This window comes from Lutra lutra, chromosome 8 (assembly GCF_902655055.1).
Source record: "Lutra lutra chromosome 8, mLutLut1.2, whole genome shotgun sequence".
NCBI classification, from domain to species: domain Eukaryota; kingdom Metazoa; phylum Chordata; class Mammalia; order Carnivora; family Mustelidae; genus Lutra; species Lutra lutra.
The window spans coordinates 53,063,119-53,069,751 of NC_062285.1; the positions used below are offsets into that span (position 1 = coordinate 53,063,119).

Sequence of the window (6,633 nt, forward strand, 5' to 3'; positions counted from 1 at the left end):
GGAGTGTGATACAGATTTTTCTGATTTTTAAAACTCTCTTCTGAATTTACCAAAAACACCCAATTGTAGAACCTAGAATACCAGTGTATTGATAATATTTGTAAACAAAAATTTTGTAAATGCATGTGATTATTTGCTTAGGTTTTTCTTTCCCATTAATTACCATTGCATCTATTTCAAATATACCTGAATTTTAAATGCAGATTGAATTGAAGTCAGAAGTCAATGATGAGAAACCACACAATAACAACTTTTATCCTGTTGGGACTGACCAATGATCCACAACTGAAGATTATGATTTTCATCTTTCTATTTCTCACTTATATGTTGAGTGTAACTGGGAACCTGGCAATCATCTCCCTTACCTTCATAGATTCTCACCTTCAGAATGCCATGTACTTTTTCCTACAAAATTTCTCCTTCTTAGAGATCTCATTTACCTCTGCTTATATTCCCAGGTATTTGTACAATATATCAACAGATGATAAGACAATCACATATGACAATTGTGCCTTTCAGATTTTTTTTACTGATCTTTTTGGTGTAACAGAATTTTTTCTCCTGGCCACCATGTCCTATGATCAATATGTTGCCATCTGCAAACCCCTGCATTATGTGACCATCATGAACAAGAGGGTCTGTAGAAGACTCATCCTTGGGTACTGGGCAGCTGGCTTCTTGATCATTCTCCCACCACTTAGCCTGGGCCTAAATCTGGAATTCTGTGACTCTAATGTTATTGACATTTTTTCTGTGATGCATCCCCCCTCCTAAAAATATCATGCTCAGAAACATGGCTTATAGAGCAGATGGTCATAGCCTGTTCTGTGTTGACCTTCATTATGACCCTCCTATGTGTACTTCTATTCTGCATATACATCATCAAGGCTATTCTATGATTCTCTTCTCCCCAGCAAGAAAAAAGGCATTTTCTACATGTTCTTCCCACATGATTGTAGTCTCCATCACCTATGGAAGCTGTATTTTCATCTATGTTAAGCTTTCAGCAAAGGAATCAGTGGCCATTGATAAGGGTGTGGCAGTCCTTACTACATCCATTGCTCCTATGCTGAACCCCTTCATTTATACCTTGAGAAACAAGCAAGTAAAACAAGCTGTCAAAGACTCAATCAAAAGAATTGCATTATTCTCAACGAAGTAATAGAATTTGCTAAAGTAGGGAACCACATTTTCATAAAAATATCTTTAGTTCCTAAGTATATATCTTTAGATTTTTATGTCATTCCTTTCTAGCAAAGAGTCTATTTCAGAAAGCTTTCTTTAAAAAAAATTTTTTTTAATTTATTTTTTTAAGAGAGAGAGAGAGAGAGAGAGCTCACAAGTCAGGGGAGGGATAGAGAGAGAAGAGAGGGAGAAGCAGACTCCTTGCTGAGCAGTGAGCCTGACTAGGGGCTTGATCCCAGGACTATCATGACCTGAGCCCAAGGCAGACCCCCAACCAACTGAGCCACCCAAGCAAAGCTCTCTGAAAAAGAAACTCTGATACATTTCTAGGAAACAAAAGAAAGCTTCACATCTTAACAAGCCTTTACAAAACTGCAAACAAAACGAGACAAAATAAGCAGAACCAATGAGTTAATTGTGTATTTTGGATAGAGTAATTGTGACTATTGCCTTCTCCAGTTCTAGCTTTTAAGAGCGTTTTTTGATGCCAGGCACCATTTCAGGCACTGGAGATAGAGTAGAAAACGTACAGGTTTCTTGCCCTTAAATGCTTTACACTTTAGAAGGGATATGTGACTAGTACATTAAATAAAATATGAACATCGCTGTCAACCTACAATTGTCAGGAAACAATAGTCAAGCAAAAGTGTGTATTTGGGATCAAAGAATTATAATTCAGGTACCAGAGTTGGGCAGCAATGTCCTACTAGGAAGCAAAAACCAGGGGTTTTAAAGACAAAAAGGGAATGCTTGTATAAGTTGTCTACAAAAACTTCAATTGGTGTTAGCAGCAGAAAACTAATCTTGGCTAAACATAACTGGTTGCTAAGGCCATCACTAAGCAAATGTCCATTACTGCAGCAAGTTGTAAATATTCTTGCAGAGTCCTTGAGGTATTTGGGATTAGGCCCGGTTCAGAAGTTCATGGTTCTACCTGATGAGGACAAGCATACAGCCCACCTCCTTAATGGCCTCCCAGATGCATTTTAAAACCCCTTGACATCAATGACTCCATTTTATTTCACCTTTCACAATTATAAAAAACAAAAATATCTTTAAGTGAAAAAAAGGAAGCTATGACAAATGTTTGCCTCTTAATGCCTAAGCTGAATTATAAAATGTAAATTCTTACAATTTTGAATACTTAAAAAAATCACTGACTAGCAGGTTAATTTGAAGTAAAAGTGCTAACAATTCTTGTTAAAAGACAAGTAAATTTATTTATTTATTTATTTGTTTTGTTTTGTTTTGTTTTTGTTTTTCATTTTTTTATTTAATCTTTTCAGTGTAACAGAATTCATTGTTTATGCACCACACCCAGTGCTCCATGCAATATGTGCCCTCCATAATACCCACCACCAGCCTCCCCCAACCTCCCACTCCCCGCCCCTTCATAACCCTCAGATTGTTTTTCAGAGGACAAGTAAATGTCTAAAGACAGTGGTTATATATCTGTATCTGTATTTGTTTCTACACCTTTATAACTATATGCATTTGTTATTGAGAAACATGTAAAAAATAGAAAATAAGGAAAAACATGAAATGTATCTTTTTTTTTAAAGATTTTATTTATTTATTTGACAGACAGAAAGCACAAGTAGGTGGAGAGGCAGGCAGAGAGAGAGAGGAGGAAGCAGGCTCCCCACTGAGCAGAGAGCCCGATGTGGGGCTCGATCCCAGGACCCTGGGATCACGACCTGAGCCGAAGGCAGAGGCTTTAACCACTGAGCCACCCAGGCGCCCCCATGAAATGTATCTTAATTAGGTGCAGAAATGACTACAACTCAAAGGAAACCTATGGAAGCAGTACTTTCATCTATAGTACACAGTCAGCCATGGAAACAGTGGCTATTAATAAGGGCATGACAGGGCCCCCTCCTTCCTATGTTCAGAACTACTTCCTGGACCCCTTCATTGACACCTTGAAAAACAAGGAAGTAAAACAAAATTATAATGACATTTCAGGGACCTTGATTGTGAAATAATATTTGATATATTTGATTACATAAAATATACCATTTAAATTGATTTTTTTAATTTTTTAATTTATTTTTTATTTTTTTATAAACATATAATGTATTTTTATCCCCAGGGATACAGGTCTGTGAATCGCCAGGTTTACACACTTCACAGCACTCACCATAGCACATACTCTCTCCAATGTCCATAACCCCATCCCCCTCTCCCAACCCCCCTCCCCCAGCAACCCTCAGTTTTTTTGTGTGTGAGATTAAGAGTCACTTATGGTTTGTCTCCCTCCCGATCCCATCTTGTTTCACTTATTCTTCTCCTATCCCCTTAACCCCCCACATTGCATCTCCACTTCCTCATATCAGGGAGATTAATTTATAATATGGCTATAGAAATGTCTGAATTAAATATGTGGCTTACATCACCTTTCTATTGGAATGCTTTAGATATTTAAGCAGTGCTGGTTAGTAGTGCACTCGGAATATAGGTTCTGTTTATTAGACCCAAAATTCTGTATTTGACTAAAGAAAACTTCAAAGAAACACTTTTAGCAAAAAAGACGTTTTCATAAGACTTCTCAAGCAAAACCTACATGGAATGAAATCAGTATAAGTAACATTTAAAAATATTGACCCTAATATTAAAAAATGCTCACAGAGATTTAACCTATAAAATGCAGTACATCTTTTTAATGTAAGATTAATAATGTACAAATGAAATTAATCTGTGGGTTAAGAATGGAAAGAACTTTCGAAAGAAAATATAAATGTAGTGACCACTAGCATAACATAACTCTGTTTTCCTTTAAAAAGTGTTGAACTTTGAAATATATATAAATAAAGATAAAAAAATGGGAATCTGAATATGTAAGCAATGTAGTTTTTTTAGAGCAATACTCCTTGGCATTGGGTAGGCAGGAAGGACGGCTGAGTGCAATGAGTTCAGGAACCCTGGGAAGCTCCTTCTAATGCAGGCAGAGCTTTTTGGCAACTCTGTATCAATTGTTGTACAGCATTAACTTCAGTTCATACAAAAGCTCTGACTCTGGTGGAATCATTTTTTCCACATCATTTTTTCATCTTTGCCCAACCTTCTCCCATTTCCTTCATTGGTCTAGTAGATGCCCTTACTCCCAAGGAGACAATACTAAGAATTATATCCTCCTCGTCCAGAGCCCCTGATCTGACAAACTGCGTATTTCCAGAGATGAGTGGACTTAATGACTAAGTTATTAGAAATTGTCAGTTTCTGGGAATTTAGATTGCAATAATAACCCTCACCTGTCTTGAGACAAGTTCCTGGAGGAGGCCTGCGTTATAGGAATAAAAGCCCCTACTGCTCAGGCCCACTAATAATAGCTTAGCTGAGAGCCCAGACTGAGAAGTTATAGTCCTCCAGGTCTTGTTCTAAGACAACAGGTCTTGTTCTAAGGCTTTTTCAGCCCAAGGGTAATTACAACTAGTCTCCTAAATTCCTTAAAATGTTCAAAATATTAAAAATATCTTAAAAAAATCTTAATATCAACAACAAATTATTTTTGAGTGCTTATTCTACCCCAAGCTGTATGTTAAACTCTTCATTTCTTTTCAACTTACATAGAGAAAATTTCGTAATGCACAGTACTGTCTCAATCACATCAACAAGTATCAATTTATAGCCAACTTGTTTCATCTACAAACAGGTCTATTCCTGCCAACCCCCACTTGATTATTTGAAACAGATACATACATTATTTTATATACATTTCAGTATGACTCTCTAAAATTTTTTTAAACATTGATGATAATATGTAATATAGCACATAATTCACTGAGTACAGCTTGATGAGTTTTCAAAAGCACTGATACTCATGTAACCATCACACAGATCCAGATACAACACATTTTCAGCACCCCAGACATCTCTTTCATACCACTCGATGTCAATATCCTCCCAAATGCATCTGCCCCACTGACTTACAATGCCAAAGCTCAGTTTTGTATAATCATGACCATCAAATGAATAAAAATACACAGAATGTACACTTCAGGGTCTAGTTTCATTTGTTTGACATCGTGTCTGTAGAGTGGTCCAAGTTGTTGTGTTAGCAATTTATAAGTTCTAGTCAATTATAGAAATATAGCACAATTAATTTAGCCACCTCCTATTAATAAATATTTAGGTTGTTTCCTATATGTGACTATTATAAATAAAGGTCAAAGAACATTCTTGTACATGTTTTTTGGCAGACATAAGCACTCACATCTGTAGAATATAGAACTAAAAGTGGATTGATAGGCTATCTGTTAGCCATATGTTTAGCTTAGTTGATATTGTCAAACAACACTCAAAAATAGTGTACTGATTTATCTTCCTATCAGCAATGTATATGGATTATAATTGCTTCATATTCTTGCCAACATGAAACTTTGTCAGACCTATTAATTTTAGCCATATTATGTCTGATGATGTTGGATACCCTGTTATATGCTTTTCAGATATCAGACATCCTATTTAGTGAAGTGCTTATTCAAATAATTTGTCCTTTCTATTAGATTTCTTTCTGTTTGAATTTATTTTTAGGAGTTTTATTTATTTTCTATATGTCAGTCCTTTGTCAGTGGCAAATACTGAAGTTATCTCTTATCTATGTCTTGCCTGTTCATGTTGTTTATATTAAATTTGTAAAACAAATGATCTTAACTTTAATGAAGTCCAATCCATCCTTTCAGTTCTGTTGTTGATAGAGGGTTCTTTGTATTTTTATTTTGTTTTGGGGGTTTTGTTGTTTCAGAAATCTTTGTTAACTAAACATCATGAAGGTAGATAACTATGTTCTATTTCATAAGTTTCACTCACAGTTCTTACAAACTAAGGTTAATGGCCCATGTGAAATTGACTTTTTCTATGGTTTGAGATAGGGAAAGATGGTCTATTTTTCCATGTGAATATCAAAATAACAGAATTATTTCTTGAAAAGATTCCCCTTTCTCCTTGAATTCAGTGGCAATTTTGTTATCATCAGTTGATATGTGAGTGAATCTTGTTGAGGTTTCATCATTTAATTCCATTGATATGCTTATCTCTGAACCAATACTATACTATTCTATTTATAGTAGCTTTATAATAAGTTTTCATATCAAGTAGTGTAATCCAAATAACTGTCTTCTACTTCCTTAAGTTTACTTTGTTCTTATCAGTCCTTTGTTTTTCATAAAACTTTAAAAACCTTGGCAATTTCTACAAGTAAAAAATTATCTTCAGTGATTTTAAGATCGCATTGAACCAACTGGCCAATTTGGGAGAAATTAATGTCATTATAACATTAAGAACTCTAATCCACTAAAACAGTCTCATTTGTGTCTTTAATTACTTTCAAAAATATTTTCATTTTAATTGTATAGAGGCCTTGAACAATATTGATAGACATATTACTGGTATTTGATAGACTCATTCCTCAGCCTTTGATAATATGTTGCTATTTTACATGGACTTTTC

At 35.1% G+C, this 6,633-nt stretch overlaps 1 pseudogene; it reads left to right on the plus strand.

Moving 5' to 3' along the window:
- The first annotated feature begins 228 nt into the window (after positions 1–228).
- On the plus strand, positions 229–1,162 carry LOC125107265 (olfactory receptor 6C2-like; annotated as a pseudogene).
- The last annotated feature ends 5,471 nt before the right edge of the window (positions 1,163–6,633 follow it).